The sequence below is a fragment of the Tachyglossus aculeatus genome, chromosome 26 (genome assembly GCF_015852505.1).
Source record: "Tachyglossus aculeatus isolate mTacAcu1 chromosome 26, mTacAcu1.pri, whole genome shotgun sequence".
NCBI classification, from domain to species: Eukaryota; Metazoa; Chordata; class Mammalia; order Monotremata; family Tachyglossidae; genus Tachyglossus; species Tachyglossus aculeatus.
Genome location: NC_052091.1, coordinates 13,857,505 through 13,874,391, shown reverse-complemented (window position 1 = coordinate 13,874,391; position 16,887 = coordinate 13,857,505). Strand labels below are relative to the sequence as shown.

General features: G+C 44.6%; 1 protein-coding gene across 2 annotated transcripts in view; it reads right to left on the bottom strand.

Annotated features, from left to right (window-relative positions):
- The window catches only part of HMG20A (high mobility group 20A), a 56,219-nt gene extending 39,699 nt beyond the window's left edge, over positions 1 to 16,520 (bottom strand). For both annotated transcript variants that reach the window (XM_038767567.1, XM_038767568.1), the window contains exon 1: positions 16,429 to 16,520. The gene's annotated coding sequence lies outside the window, so the exon portion shown is untranslated. The remainder of the gene's footprint in view (positions 1 to 16,428) is intronic.
- Between the last annotated feature and the right edge of the window lie 367 nt (positions 16,521 to 16,887).

Here is a 16,887-nt window from a genome sequence, read left to right as displayed (position 1 = left end):
CTGGATCCAAAAAATAGCCCTTCGTTATCAATACCATGAACTGCTGCAAAGACCCTTTAATTAACCTCAAGGGGGAAAAGTTCTTGCACGTTAGAATTATGCCGGTACTTTGTTTTGCTGGGAATAAGTGGATAGCAGCTGATGTCTTTTTGAGAAAAGAAAACAAACTCCTGTCCCCTTTCAGAAATCAGTCTAAAAACCATTCCACAATATTTACATAATATAGTTCCTAAACTGGCAATTCACTAGAGAAGACTGTTTTTTCATATGGCACATTCCCCGCTACTTTAAAAAAGATACCATTACTGTCACCATGACTTAGAATATTACTATAGGGCTACATAACAATCCTTTCAACACCCTTCACATTCTTCTACCAGCTATATAATAGGGTCAGCAAAGCCCCACTTTAAAAACCTCAAAAAAAGAGCCTGCGGAGGCAACTACAGGATTATGAATTTCAGAAACTTAGTCATACCCAGAAGCAGGCATTTATAAATGCTCATGAGCTGCCATCATCACTGACCCTAGAATAGTTGAGTAACTGGTAAATCTGCACTCTCTCAATAAATAGATGAAGCTTTAAAAAATTATTTCTTTCAGAAACTGTATAAGAAACTATTTTGCTAAGAGGTAGAATAAATAATATTTTAGCGAGAAAATTGGCATTTTCTCTGCACTGAAAATCCTATTCTTTTTCCTCTATTATAAACTTTGAAGCTCCCTGCATTCTAATTTACATATCAATACCCAGAATGCTTTTCCAGTTATAGCTGCCATATTTCATCCCGTTGCTAACTAGACTCTAGGAATAAACTTAATCGTTCAAAGTGTTGAATTATTTCAAGTGTGTTAGGAATGTCTTTCAGATAAACAGGTCCTTGAAAGACCTCCCCCCTGAAATCTAGCTTATCTAAAATCGGTAATTGCCAAGAATCACTTCATGATTTTTTTGTTGGACTGCTGCTCAACAGGTTTATCCCAACTGCTGCACACCTAAAAGCATCTCTGATGGATGAGCCCAAAACAGATACTGTAACAATCAAGCACCTTTCATTTGAACTAGATATTTTAAATTCTATTACAAATAATCTTGGGCCAAGATGACAAGTCTAATTTCTTTGACCCTCAAAACCCAGTGTATTTTGGTCTACTATATAAAAAAAATCCAACAATGGCTATGAGCATGCTGATAGGAAAGCATCAAATTTAACCTGCAGAAGATGAAAACATTGATATATAAGATCCAATGATATTTTCATTTTGTATTCAAGGGCAGATTTTCTATGTGCTTCCTGTCATGGCATCATAATGTATTTGTATAACAAGCCCACACTAGAAAACAACTTCCAATATTCTATGTGCACAATACCCCACTTTAGCAGTAGGGCAAGCAAATGCACGAATAATTACATATCCTTCTGCACAATGCCTTGATGTTCAGAAAATTCTGCTTCTGGCATATGGGGCCAGTTGGGAAGCCAAGACTCTTCTACCCACAGCTTTGCAGTCTCCAGTTTTCAAGCATTCAGATTTAGAAAATGTCAGCAGGTGTTGCTCAGCTGTGAGCTGTGAGAATAATATGCCCACCACTGCCAGCTAGGCTGGGAAGACAACATGCCACATTTGGTACTGGCTGAAACCACTGAGTAGCCTTCAAAGGCATCTTTGGCATATCTCCATGGCCCCCACAAGTCCCCTCCTTGCCCAGCCATTGACTAGGACAATCACACAGCCCAGACTTGGTCCTCTAGGGGCCTGCTTAACTTCTAAAATGGCACAGTTAAACGCTATCCATTTCAACAGAAATATCACAAACCTACACGGTCTGTTTTAAGATTGGCATTCTTGTTGCTTCTTTGTCTTTCTTTTTTTGGGGATTCTGTGGGTTTCTCTAAATATGGGGAGGTCTAATTGTCATACAGAGGTATGCAGGAAGTGGGTAGGCCTCATCCTGCCTTCAACTTGGAAGGAGATTTCCTGCCTGAAATGGATTTTGAGGACCAAGAAAATCAAGCTGCCCTCTCACTTGAATTCTGTGCAGATAGATTTTCTTTGCTCTGCGTACACAGGCTTTCCATGCACACTCTGTTTGGCACTCTAATTAATATTGTATTCACAGCTGATTCATCCACCCAGACCTTCCACAATCTATCTGCATTCACAGGGACTGGGAGAAGTGAGAGAGGGGAAGCGGAGGTGGGAGCCTACAATGAGCTTACAGTTTAGAGGGGGAGATGGACATTAATATAAATAAATACATTACAGGTATGTATATGATGATGATGGCGTTTGTTAAGCGCTTACTATGCAAAACCTGTTCTAAGCACTGAGCACTGTTCTAAATGCTATGGGGCTGGGAGTGGGGGGATGAATAACCGAAACAAGTGAGGGTGATGCAGAAGAGAGTGGGAGAAAAGGAGAGCGAGGCTTAGTCAGGGAAGGCCTCTTGGAGGAGATGAATGAATTAAGTGCTTGGATCAGCAGGGTAGCAGTTTGGATGGAGATTGTACCTGCTTGAGGGCAGGGATGAGACCTACTAATTCCAATGTACTCTCCCAGGGCCTTAAGACCCAGGAGGTGTTCAATAAACATTCTGATCGACTGGGGAAAAGAAAACAGAAAATAATACAGAATAAGAAGAAATGCAATTGAAGAACTAATCAGGTTAAGGAATAAGTATTTTTTGCAGGAAACAGAAACCCACTGTTTTCACGTATCTACCTGTAAGTCCTGTCGCCACCTCAAACTTAACATGCCCAAAACAGAATTCCTCATATTCCCACCCAAACCCCATCCTATTCCTGAATTTCCCATCACTGTGGACAGAATCACCATCCTTGTCTTACAAGCCTATAACGTTGTCATTATCCTTGACTCACCTCTCTTTCACCCACATATTGAACGTCACCAAACCTGGTTGGTTCAACCTTCACAACATCACTAAAATCCACTCTTTCCTCTCGATCCAAACTGCTACCACGTTAATCCATGCACTTATCCTAACTTGTCTGTGCCTCAGTCACCTCATCTATAAAATGGGGATTAAGACTGTGAGCCCCCCGTGGGACAACCTGATCACCTAATAACCTCCCCAGTGCTTAGAACAGTGCTTTGCACATAGTAAGCGCTTAATAAATGCTATCATTATTATTATCCTATCCTATCCCATCTTGATTATTGCATCAGACTCTTCGCTGACATCCCACCTCCTGTCTCTCCCCACTCCAGTCCATACTTCACTCTGCTTCCCAGATCACTGGGTAGGGATTGTCTCTATCTGTTGCTGAATTGTAATTTCCAAGCGCTTAGTACAGTGCTCTCCATGCAGTAAGTGCTCAATAAATATGATTGAATGAATCACTTTTCTATAAAACCATTCGTTCCATGTTTCCCCACTCCTCAAGAACCTCCAGTGGTTGTCCATTCACCTCCACATCACTCAATCACTTGTATTTATTGAGCACTTACTGTGTGCAGAGCACTGTATTAAGCACAATATCAAACAGAAACGTCTTACCACTGGCTTTAACACACTAAATTCTTTTCCCTATCCTACCTGACTTCTCTGATTATCTACTATAACCCAACCCACCCCCTTCACTTCTGTAATCCTAATGTACTCACTTGACCTAAATTTCATCTATCTTGCCGCTGACCCCTCATCCACATCATTCATTCATTCAATCGTATTTATTGAGTACTTACTGTGTGCGGAGAACTATACTAAGCACATGGGTGAGTACAACAATAAATAGGCATTAATATGAGTAAACAAATTACAGATATGTACAACAGCACGGTGGAGCTGGGAAGGTGAATGAATAAAGGGAGCAAGTCAAGGCAACAGAACGAAGTGGGAGGAGAGGAAAGGAGGTCTTAGTAAAGGAAGGCCTTTTGGAGATGTGTTTTTAATAAGGCTTTGAATGTGGGGGAGAGTCACTGTCTGTCAAATATGAGGAAGGAGGGTGTTCCAGGCCAGAGGCAGGATGTGGGTGAGTGGTCGGTGGCGAGATAGACAAGATCGAGGCAGAGCGAGACTATTAGCACCACAGAGGCAGAGTGCAGGCTGGGATGTGTGGCCTTGGGGAAGTCACTTCACTTCCTCTGTGCCTCAGCAATCTCATCTGTAAAAATGGGGATGAGCTCATAAATAAGATGGAGAAAGCTGGTGTGGAATTTTTTAAAAATGATATTTATTAAGTGCTTACTATGTGTCAGGCCCTGTATCAAGCCCTGGGGTAGATACAAGCTAACCAGGTTGGACATAATTCATGTACCATATGGGACTCTCAGTCTTAATCCCCATTTTTACAGATGAGATAGCTGAGGTGGTAGTTGAAGCCAAGGAGTGAATGAATTCTCCAAGGGAATGGGTGCAGATGGAGAACAGAAGGGGACACGGAACTGAACTTTGAGAGACCCCCAACCCGAGTTAAGGGGTGGGAAGCAGAGGAGGAGCCTGTGAAAGACTGAGAATGAGCAGCCAGAGAGAACAGTGTCAGTGAAGCTGACGTTGGATAATGTTGCCAGGAGAACTGCATGGTCGACAGTGTCAAAGGCAGCTGAGAAGTTGAAGAGGATTAGGATGGAGTAGAGGCTGTTGGATTTGGCTAGAAGGAGATCATTCGTGACCTTTGAGAAGGCGGTTTCTGTGGAGTGAAGGGGACAGAAGTCAGATTGGAAGGGGTCAAGGAGAGAATTGTAGGAGAGGATTTTGAGACAGTGGGTGTAAACAACTCAAGGAGTTTGGAGAGGAAAGGTAGGAGGGAGATGGGGCAATAACTGGAGGAAGACATGGGGTCAAGGGAGGGTTTTTTAGGACAGGGAGACATAGGCATGATTGAAAACAGTGGGGAAGAAGCCAATGGAGAGCGAACAGTTGAAGATGGCTCCTTCTGGCCTGGAACTCCCCTCCCCTCCAAATATACACCAGACCACGACTCTTCCCACCTTCAGAGCCTTATTTAACATCACTTCTCCTCTGAGAGGCCTCCCCTGATTACATCCTCTTTTCCAAAATTCCCTCTCCCTTCTGCATCTCTGCACCTGGACTTCTACCCTAGAAGCACTCCAACCTCAGGCCCACAGCACTTACATATCTGTAATTTATTTATATTAATTTCTTTCTCCCCCTCTATATTGTTAGTTCATTATGGGGTTGGAACATGTCTACCAACTGTTGTATTCTACTTAGTACAGTGCTGTGGACAAAGTAAGCACTCAGTAAACACTGTGGATTCACTGACTGAAGTTAAGGTATGGGGGCAGAGCTTATTGAGCTTTAAAGCTGAAGGAAAGGAGTTTCTGTTTGATGTTGAGGTGGATGGGCAACCCCTGAAAGTTTCCGAGGAGCGGGAAAGACATGAAGTGAATGTTTTCGTTAAAAAATGATCTGGGTAGCAGAGTGAAGTAAGGACTGGAGTGGGGAGAGACAAAGGGCAGGATGATCACTGAGGAGGCTAAAACAGTAAAGGCAGGATACAGTAAGGGCTCCTATCAGCACTGGAGCAGCTCATGCACAGGAGAGGAACAAGTGTACTACGGCGGTGACCCAGGACTATGGTGTAGTAGCATGAGAATTGTGGACCAACAGGGAAGTGAGGGAATTAAGTTTAGTGGAGAGGGAAACACTGGGGTATTAATTTGTGTGTCAAGAAAGTAGTTTGGATATGGAGACTAAATGGGGCATGATGACTTTAGAAAATTGGAGGGGGTCAAAAGATTTCTTCTCTGTGCCTCCATTTCATATCCGTTCCCCCCTCCTACTTAGTGTCTGAACCCCATGTAGGACGGGAACCCTGTCCAACCTGATTGTCTTGAATTTAATCAATCAATCAATCGTATTTATTGAGCGCTTACTATGTGCAGAGCACTGTACTAAGCGCTTGGGAAGTACAAATTGGCATCACATAGAGACAGTCCCTACCCAACAGTGGGCTCACAGTCTAAAAGGGGGAGACAGAGAACAGAACCAAACATACCAACAAAATAAAATAAGTAGGATAGAAATGTACAAGTAAAATAAATAAATAAATAAATAAATAGAGTAATAAATATGTACAACCATATATACATATATACAGGTGCTGTGGGGAAGGGAAGGAGGTAAGACGGGGGGATGGAGAGGGGGACGAGGGGGAGAGGAAAGATGGGGCTCAGTCTGGGAAGGCCTCCTGGAGGAGGTGAGCTCTCAGCAGGGCCTTGAAGGGAGGAAGAGAGCTAGCTTGGCGGATGGGCAGAGGGAGGGCATTCCAGGCCCGGGGGATGACGTGGGCCGGGGGTCGATGGCGGGACAGGCGAGAGCGAGGTACAGTGAGGAGATTACTGGTGGAGGAGCGGAGGGTGCGGGCTGGGCAGTAGAAGGAGAGAAGGGAGGTGAGGTAGGAGGGGGCGAGGTGATGGAGAGCCTTGAAGCCCAGGGTGAGGAGTTTCTGCTTGATGCGCAGATTGATCGGTAGCCATTGGAGGTTTTTGAGGAGGGGAGTAATATGTCCAGAGCGTTTCTGGACAAAGATAATCCGGGCAGCAGCATGAAGTATGGATTGAAGTGGAGAGAGACACGAGGATGGGAGATCAGAGAGAAGGCTAGTGCAGTAGTCCAGACGGGATAGGATGAGAGCTTGAATTAGCAGGGTAGCGGTTTGGATGGAGAGGAAAGGGCGGATCCTGGCAATGTTGCGGAGCTGAGACCGGCAGGTTTTGGTGACGGCTTGGATGTGAGGGGTGAATGAGAGAGCGGAGTCGAGGATGACACCAAGGTTGCGGGCTTGTGAGACGGGAAGGATGGTAGTGCCGTCAACAGAGATGGGATTTTATTTACCCCACTGCTTAGTGTAGACCTAGGCACATAGTAAGTGCTTAGCAAATACCACAACTACTATTATCTTATCTCCACCCTCAAGAATGATCCACAAATTCACACACTCACCAATGTCTAGATACATAAGTCATTAGATTTGCTCTATAAGGAAGTAGTTGGTCTAAGTCACTGCTTATTGATAGCATACTATAAATGACTCGCAAGGATTTGAAAAAGAACTCTGCCTCACTTATAAGCCTGACTGTATTAAGCGATTTACATTTTCTAATACAAAGCTACTCCCCCCGCCCCCCCACAAGAAATCAGCAAAGTAGCCTTGGAAATAAGCAGTCGCCCACTCACCAGGAACGATGAAAAATACCACCACGGATGAGGAGTGAGAGCATATTCTCTATTGCTTTCTCCTACCTGTAAAGTATTTTAGAGGATCTTCCCTGCTATACTGTAAATTCCTTGAGGGCAGGCATCATGCCTATTAACTCTACTTAATAATACCAATAATAATAAAAATAATGGTATTTTTAAGCACTTACTATGTGTCAGGCAGTATACTAAGCGCTGGGGTAGATACAAGGTAATCAGGTTGGACACAGTGCCCGTCCCAAATGGGGCTCACAGTCTTAGTCCCCAATTTACAGATGAGATTACTGAGGCACAGAGAAGTTGAGTGACTTGCCCAAGGTCACAAAGCAGACAAGTGGTGAAGTTAGGATTAGAACCCATGACCTTCTGACTCCCGAGCCCATGTTCTATCCATTGGGCCATACTGAACTCTCCCAAGCCCTTAGCAGAGTGCTCTGCACAGATCAAGTGTTCAATAAATAGTGCTGATTGCCTTGAGTGGATAGGTGGCAAGGCAATCATTCCAAACACTCCAAGGCTGCTCCATGAGGTTCTGATGCTTAAAAGTCACCCTTGAAGCCAGAGGGAATGAGTTGGTGAGAGAGGATTTTTTTTTTGCAGGGGAGGGGGTTAGTCTGAAGGAAAGAAAGGCTAGAGAGCTCAGAAGCTGGACTACTCTACACAAATTGAAGAACTAGACGTTGAATTTCATTTGGATACTCCCAGTGATCACTAGAGGACGAACTATAAGGCAGTAAAGGCCTGAAAACATCTAGGGCAAAAGAACCTTAAATCATCATCATCATCAATCGCATTTATTGAGCACTTACTGTGTGCAGAGCACTGTACTAAGCGCTTGGGAAGTACAAGTTGGCAACATAATCACGGTTCAAGCCTTTCAGATGCAAAAGGGGAAGAAGGAAAAGCTGAAGAATGTTAGCCTTCCAACAAAGACAGACAAAAGGAATTAAGCCTTTCACTTATCATGCATGGCATCTAGGACACTGTCAGTGCACAATAAATTTTAATTCAACTGAGGTAATGAGTGTAGAGTTATCGGAACAGCTGGAATGCAGATTTCTCTATCACTGACTCATGCTTCCTATTGCTGTGGGTTCCACTGCAGTCCAACGGTGCTTTAGAACAGAGATGGTTACATAATCTGAGCCCTCTGTTAATACAGAGATCTACAGTTCTACAGATGCAAGTACTGGAATTTCAATCACAAATTTAGAGTTGCTCCAAAGAAATAAGCCAGCCTATTTCTGCTGAGTTCATTTTCCGATTTTATTTTTCATAGTATTTGTTAAGTGATTACTAAGTGCCAAGCACTGGACTAAGCACTGGGGTAGTTACAAGCTAATCACATTGGACACTGTCCATGTCCAACATAGGGCTTGTCACAGTCTTAATCCCCATTTAACAGATGAGGTAACTCAGGAACAGAGAAGTGAAGTGACTTGCCCAAAGTCACACAACAGGCAAGTGGTGGAGGTAGGATTTGAACCCAGAACCTTTTGACTCCCAGGACCATGCTCTAGCCACTAAGCCACACCATTTCTCTACTATGCTTGCTTATGCTTCTTTAATAGAACTTGCCAAGAAAAAGCCATCAAGTGCATTAAACTGAAAACTGCCAAGTAATTTCCTCAGAAAGAAGCAAAAAGGTTCAGATTTTGTGGCCTCGTCCCTCTACTTCTCCCATACGCAGCCATATTTCTTTAACAGCCCTGCCAACTAACTTCTACTTCTCAAAAATCTCCTTCTCTTGGATGTATGCTTTGCATATATATATACATACATATATATTTTTTTTTTTAGGGAACAAAGTTCTTCAAGTCACCCAAGAATTCCCAGTAAAGCAATTTGTTCTTATCTCTATTGTATTTCAGCTTTCTCAGGTTCATAAATGCCAATTTAATACACTCCTTTGCTTTCCTCCTAGGGCCCAAAGGTAATGCTACTCTATCGGTCCATATCCATTTTATATTCATTTTTTCCAATTTTGCCATAATATGATGATGATTCCATCTACCAGAGTGAAGTTATAATTTTTCCATTATTTAATGAAGTATTGACTATTTCCTATTCTCTCTTCACAAAATAAAGTTTTACTATAGTGAATATTGTGAAATAAATTGTTATCTTCTATTAATTGGCATTTGAGTTACCTTTCAGCAATAATCCAGACTTTTACTACTATTGGTTTTTTGATTTTCTGTATAGGCCACTTCACTGCTGTTGCACTTTATTAAACAAAATCAATTTCCAAGGATTAATGATAATCATTCTAATATCACAATAACATCACAAAATGATGCATTTTCACTATGTTAACATTCTAAAGTACTTCAAATGGAACAGCTGTGTGAAAAAACTTAAAATTATAATAAATGCAAATTCCTAGATAGGATTACAGAGCCACCAGTCAAAGACCAACAGAGACATTGGTTGAGCTCTGACCTTTACAACAATCAAAAATGGTCAAGTAAGTATTATGAAGAAATTTTGGTGGGCGACATGCTGATTAGTCAAAACGAAAGGTAATTAAAATTAGTCAGTGGTATTAATTAAGCACTTACTGTATGCAGAGCACTGTATTAAGCACTTGGGAGACTTACAATAGCAAACTCTCATTGAATAGGAGCTCCCAGCCCAAAGTGATTGGCACCTATATTGGAAGTTTCGTTATGGGCTGGGAATGTCTGCTAATTTTGTTGTATTGTACTCTTCCAAGTGCTCAGAACAGTGCCCTGCATATAGTAAGCACTCAATAAATACCATTGATTAATTGATCTAAGTCAGGAGCAAAGACTGAGAGCCACAGGATGAAGCTACCACTTCTTCATCCCAGACAGAGATGGTTTCCTTCGAAATGGTAACTGGGGTGCGAATGTAAAGGGGGAAAAAAGTAAAAAAAGAGGAAGAGAAAACTCTTTTCTGCACTCACTCTTTTTCTCCTTTTCCATATATCTCTAACATGATAGGAGGAGGCCCCCTCAAAACTGGCAACTCTATCAGGCACCCTGGAGAACCACGAAGCACTAAAAATCACAGTAAATGATAAAGGAACAGAAGGTGAAGTATCCATCCATTAAATTCAAATATAGAACTCATTTCCTGATAATACTGACCTATCAGCTACCAGATTAATTTGGGGCCCTTAAAAGTTCAATGAACTTAGGAAGATGGGGAGAGCAGGCTTAAATAAGTAGGAAAACCCCTAAGAATCCTCAACTAAGGGAGTTATAGCTTGGCCTACCCCCTTAGACTGCAGGACGTGATTACCATGTACTTCCTCGAGTCCTTGGCACAAAGTACTTAACAGATATCACAATTATTATTATTATTGCTAAAGGCACTTTTGACAAGAGTTCACTAATTTAGTTCTACATTTTCCCCTTTCAAGAACTGCCATTCCTTTACACAATGAGGTCCACATTCCATCCTTAACCACCGAGTCAATCAGTGGTATTTACTGAGTGCTTACTGTGTGCAGAACGCTGTGCTAAGTGCCTGGGAAAGTACAATCCAACAGAAGAGACGAGAGCCTCGATGGATCATAAAGCACGTTGCTTTACACCATGCATTCAGAAGTAAGAGTTGTTGGAGAATGCATTGGATACCATGGCCTTGTATTAGTCACCAGAATCCCTTTCACATCTAGAAGTTGCATTTGGGCATAAAATCATAACTTGATGCTGCATGAGTGAATACAGGGGGAAAAAACGCCATTTCAAAGAGTCAAACTGGAATTACAGCTAGGTATTTAAGTTCTCTAAAAATCTAGGAAATGCACTGGAGAGGAGACTCCCTGTCCACGATAAAGAGATAAAACCAAAATATAGGGTGGTGAACAGATTGCTCGCCCCACATTCACCCCTCCCACAGCCCTTATGTACATGTTCACAATTTATTTATATTAACATCTGTATCCCCTTGTAGACTGTAAGTTCAATGTGGGCAAGGAACATGCCTACCAACTCTGTTACACTGTCCTCTCCCAAGCGCTTAGTCCAGTGCTCTGCCCAAAGTAAACGCTCAACAACTACGACTGACGGCTTGATTGGACAAGCTTAATGGCAAGAGCACGGGTTTGGGAGTCAGAGGACGTGGGTTCTAATCCCAACTCTGCCACTTGCCTGCTGAGTGACCTTGGGCAAGCCACTTAACTTCTCTGGGCCTCAGTTACCTCACCTGGAAAATGGGGATTAAGTCTGTGAGCCCCACGTGAGACAACCTGATTACGTTACATCTACCCTGGCACGTAGAGCAATGTTTGGCACACAGTAAGAGCTTAATAAATACCATATTTATTGCTATTATTATCAAGTCTTATGAGACTAACTGGAGATGGCTGAAATGTTCTGGAACACCCCATGGATTTAACCTCTCCAATACATTCATTTATTCAATTGTATTTATTATTAATAATAATTATAATGGTATTTGTTAAGCGCTTACTATGTGTCAAGCACTGTTCTAAGCACTGGGGTAGATTCAAGGTAATCAGATTGTCCCACGTAGGGCTCATAGTCTTCATCCCCATTTTACAGTTGAGGGAACTGAGACCCAGAGAAGTTACTTACCCAAGGTCACGCTGCTGACAAGTGGCAGAGCCAGGATTAGAACCCATGACCTAGAACCCAGAACCTCTGACTCCCAAGCCCGTGCTCTTCCCATTGGCCCATGCAGCTCCTCTGCTAAGCACTTACTGTGCGCACAGCACTGTGCTAAGTGCTTGATAGGGGAAAACGCAGTCCAGTTAACTTGGAGTCAGAGGTCAGGGGTTCGAATCCCGCCTCCGCCACATATCTGCTGTGTGACCTTGGGCAAGTCACTTAACTTCTCTGAGTCTCAGTTACCTCATCTGTATAACGGGGATGAAGACTGTGGGCCCCACGAGGGACCACCCGATCACCTTGTAACCTCCCCAGCGCTTAGAACAGTGCTTTGCACATAGGAAGCGCTTAATAAATGCCATCATTACTATTATTATTCCCTCCCCCACAGAACAGTCTCCTGACAAGAATCAGGGCCTTGTCTGGAGAGAGTGAACGGGGCAAAGCCGAAGCAGCGTGGCTCAGTGGAAAGAGCCCGGGTTTGAGAGCCAGAAGTCGTGGGTTCTAATCCCGGCTCCACCACTTGTCAGCTGTGTGACTTTGGGCAAGTCACTTAACTTCTCTAGGCCTCAGTTCTTTCATCTGTAAAATAGGGATGAAGACTGTGAGCCCCACGAGGGACAACCTGATCACCTTGTATCCTCCCCAGCGCTCAGAACAGCGCTTTGCATATAGTAAGCGCTTAACAAATGCCATTATTATTATTAACTTCTCTGGGCCTCAGTTACCTCATCTGTATAACGGGGATTAAGACTGTGGGCCCCACGAGGGACAACCTGATCACCTTGTATCTCCCCAGTGCTCAGAACAGCACTTTGCACATAGTAAGCGCTTAGCAAATGCCATCATTATGATTAACTTCTCTGGGCCTCAGTTACCTCATACTAATAATAACAATAATAATAATAATCGCATAACAAATGCGCTTAACAGATGACATCATTATTATTGACTTCTCTGGGCCTCAGTTACCTCATCTGTATAATGGGGATGAAGACTGTGGGCCCCACGAGGGACAATCTGATCACCTTGTACAGCATAGCTCAGTGAAAAGAGCACGGGCTTTGGAGTCAGAGGTCATGGGTTCAAACCCCAGTTCCACCAATTGTCAGCTCATATTATTATTATGTGCCTCAGTAACCTCATCTGTAAAATGGGGATTAAGGCTGTGAGCCCCCTGAGGGACAATCTGATCACCTTGTAACCTCCCCTGCGCTTAGAACAGTGCTTTGCAGATAGTAAGTGCTTAATAAATGCCATTATTATTCTTATTATTGTATCTCCCCAGCGCTTAGCACATAGTAAGGGCTTAACAAATGCCATCATTATTATTATTATTATTAACTTCTCTGGGCATCAGATACCTCATCTGTATAACGGGGATGAAGACTGTGGGCCCCACGAGGGACAACCTGATGACCTTGTACCTACCCGGCGCTTAGCACATAGTAAGCGCTTCACAAATGCCATCATCATCATTATTATTATTATTAACTTCTCTGGGCCTCAGTTACCTCATCTGTATAACGGGGATGAAGACTGTGGGCCCCACGAGGGACAACCTGATCACCTTGTATCTCCCCGGCGCATAGTAAACGCTTCGCAAATGCCATCATCATCATCATTATTAACAACTTCTCTGGGCCTCAGTTACCTCATCTGTATAATGCGGATGAAGACTGTGGGCCCCACGAGGGACAACCTGATCACCTTGTATCTCCCCGGCACATAGTAAGCGCTTCACAAATGCCATCATTATTATTATTATTAACTTCTCTGGGCCTCAGTTGCCTCATCTGTATAACAGGGATGAAGACTGTGGGCCCCACGAGGGACAACCTGATCACCTCGTCTCTCCCCAGCACATAGTAAGCGCTTCACAAATGCCATCATCATCATCATTTTTATTATTATTATTAACTTCTCTGGGCCTCAGTTACCTCATCTGTATAACGGGGATGAAGACTGTGGGCCCCACGAGGGACAACCTGATCACCTTGCATCTCAATCAACCGTATTTATTGAGCGCTTACTGCGTGCAGAGCGCTGTACTAAGCGCTTGGGAAGTCCAAGTTGGTAACATATAGAGACAGTCCCTTCCCAACAGTGGGCTCACAGTCTAAAAGGGGGAGACAGAGAACAAAACCAAACATACTTAGCACATAGTAAGCGCTTCCCAAATGCCATCGTAATCATTGTTATTATTAACTTCTCTGGGCCTCAGTTACCTCATCTGTATAACGGGGATGAAGACTGTGGGCGCTAAGAGGGAAAACCTGATCACCTTGTATCTCCCCGGCGCATAGTAAGTGCTTCACAAATGCCATCATCATCATTATTATTAACTTCTCTGGGCCTCAGTTGCCTCATCTGTATAATGGGGATGAAGACTGTGGGCCCCACGAGGGACAACCTGATCACCTTGTATCTCCCCGGTGCATAGTAAGCGCTTCCCAAATGCCATCATCATCATTATTATTATTAACTTCTCTGGGCCTCAGTTACCTCATCTGTATAACGGGGATGAAGACTGTGGGCCCCACGAGGGACAACCTGATCACCTTGCATCTCCCCGGCGCATAGTAAGCGCTTCCCAAATGCCATCATCATTATTATTATTATTAACTTCTCTGGGCCTCAGTTACCTCATCTGTATAACAGGGATGAAGACTGCGGGCCCCACGAGGGACAACCTGATCGCCCTGTATCTCCCAGGTGCATAGTAAGCGCTTCCCAAATGCCATCATCATCATTGTTATTATTAACTTCTCTGGGCCTCAGTTACCTCATCTGTATAATGGGGATGAAGACTGTGGGCCCCACGAGGGACAACCTGATCACCATGTATGTCCCCGGCACATAGTAAGCGCTTCACAAATGCGATCATCATTATTATTATTATTATTAACTTCTCTGGGCCTCAGTTACCTCATCTGTATAACGGGGATGAAGACTGTGGGCCCCACGAGGGACAACCTCTTCACCTTGTATCTCCCCGGCACATAGTAAGCGCTTCACAAATGCCACCATCATCATTATTAACAACTTCTCTGGGCCTCAGTTACCTCATCTGTAAAACGGGGATGAAGACTGTGGGCCCCACGAGGGGCAAACTGATCACCTTGCATCTCCCCGGCACATAGTAAGCGCTTCACAAATGCCATCATCATCATCATTTTTATTATTATTATTAACTTCTCTGGGCCTCAGTTACCTCATCTGTATAATGGGGCTGAAGACTGTGGGCCCCACGAGGGACAACCTGATCACCTTGTATCTCCCCGGCACATAGTAAGCGCTTCACAAATGCCATCATCATCATCATTTTTATTATTATTATTAACTTCTCTGGGCCTCAGTTACCTCATCTGTATAATGGGGCTGAAGACTGTGGGCCCCACGAGGGACAACCTGATCACCTTGTATCTCCCCGGCACATAGTAAGCGCTTCACAAATGCCATCATCATTATTATTATTAACTTCTCTGGGCCTCAGTCACCTCATCTGTTTAACGGGGATGAAGACTGTGGGCTCCACGAGGGACAACCTGATCACCTTGCATCTCCCCGGCACATAGTAAGTGCTTCCCAAATGCCATCATCATCATTATTTTTATTATTATTATTAACTTCTCTGGGCCTCAGTGACCTCATCTGTATAATGGGGCTGAAGACTGTGGGCCCCACGAGGGACAACCTGATCACCTTGTATCTCCCCAGCGCATAGTAAGCGCTTCACAAATGCGATCATTATTATTATTATTATTATTATTATCTTCTCTGGGCCTCAGTCACCTCATCTGTATAACGGGTATGAAGACTGCAGGCCCCACGAGGGACAACCTGATCACCTTGCATCTCCCCGGCACATAGTAAGCGCTTCGCAAATGCCATCATCATCATTATTATTATTAACTTATCCGGGCCTCAGTCACCTCATCTGTATAACGGGGATGAAGACTGTGGGCCCCACGAGGGACAACCTGATCACTTTATATCTCCCCAGTGCATAGTAAGCGCTTCACAAATGCCATCATCATCATCATCATCATCATTATTATTATTAACTTCTCTGGGCCTCAGTTACCTCATCTGTATAACGGGGATGAACACTGTGGGCCCCACGAGGGACAACCTGATCACTTTATATCTCCCCAGTGCATAGTAAGCACTTCACAAATGCCGTCATTATTATTATTATTATTATTATTAACTTCTCCGGGCCTCAGTTACCTCATCTGTAAAACGGGGATGAAGACTGCGGGCCCCACGAGGGACAACCTGATCACCTTGCCTCTCCCCGGCGCTCAGCACGTAGTAGGCGCTTCACAAATACCATCCCCACCCTCCTCAGCCCGTCCCCTCAGAGCGGCGGAAGTGAGATGGACGCCCCCCAACCGTTGCCCCCCCCCCGCACCGGAAGTGAGTGGGCCTCGCCTTCTACACCGCCTCCGTCGCCAATCTGTCCTCTCCCAGGCGCTCAGTACAGTGCCGTGCACGTAGTGAGCGCTCATTAAATGCGATGGAGGGAATGAATGAGCAAGGCTAATGGATGGCGACAAAAGGGTGAGGAGAGAGCCCGCCTTCTCTCTCTCTCCACCGACTCGGCCCCCCCCCGGCCTCCCATCCCTCCTTACTGACCTGCCGAGGGACGGGCGGGAGCTGCCGCCCCGAAAACGGGGGCTCCCCCACACTGACCACGATCGCCTCAGCCCCTCTCAGGCGGCCTGGCCCTCCGCGCGTTATCCGCCCCACGCACAGATCCCTCCGCCGCGCCTCCTTTTCCATCCTCTTCCCGCCCTCCTTGGGTCCTACGGCAAAGACACGCCTCGCCCGCGGACTCGGAAAAGGCGCCGAGAGCGGCGGGAAACGGGGAAAGACGCCTCTCCGCCCTAAAGAAATGGAGGGACTATTTTCTTCGGCGGCGGCGGCGGCGGCCAACGTCGGGTCGAAGCACCCAGACGGGCCTACCTGAGCGCAGAGGCTGCTGGGAGTTGTAGTTTCGCAGCGTGGCTCAGCGGCCCAGCGATTAGTAATAATAATGATGGCAGTGGGCTCACAGTCTAAAAGGGGAAGGCAGAGAACAAAACCAATCAATCA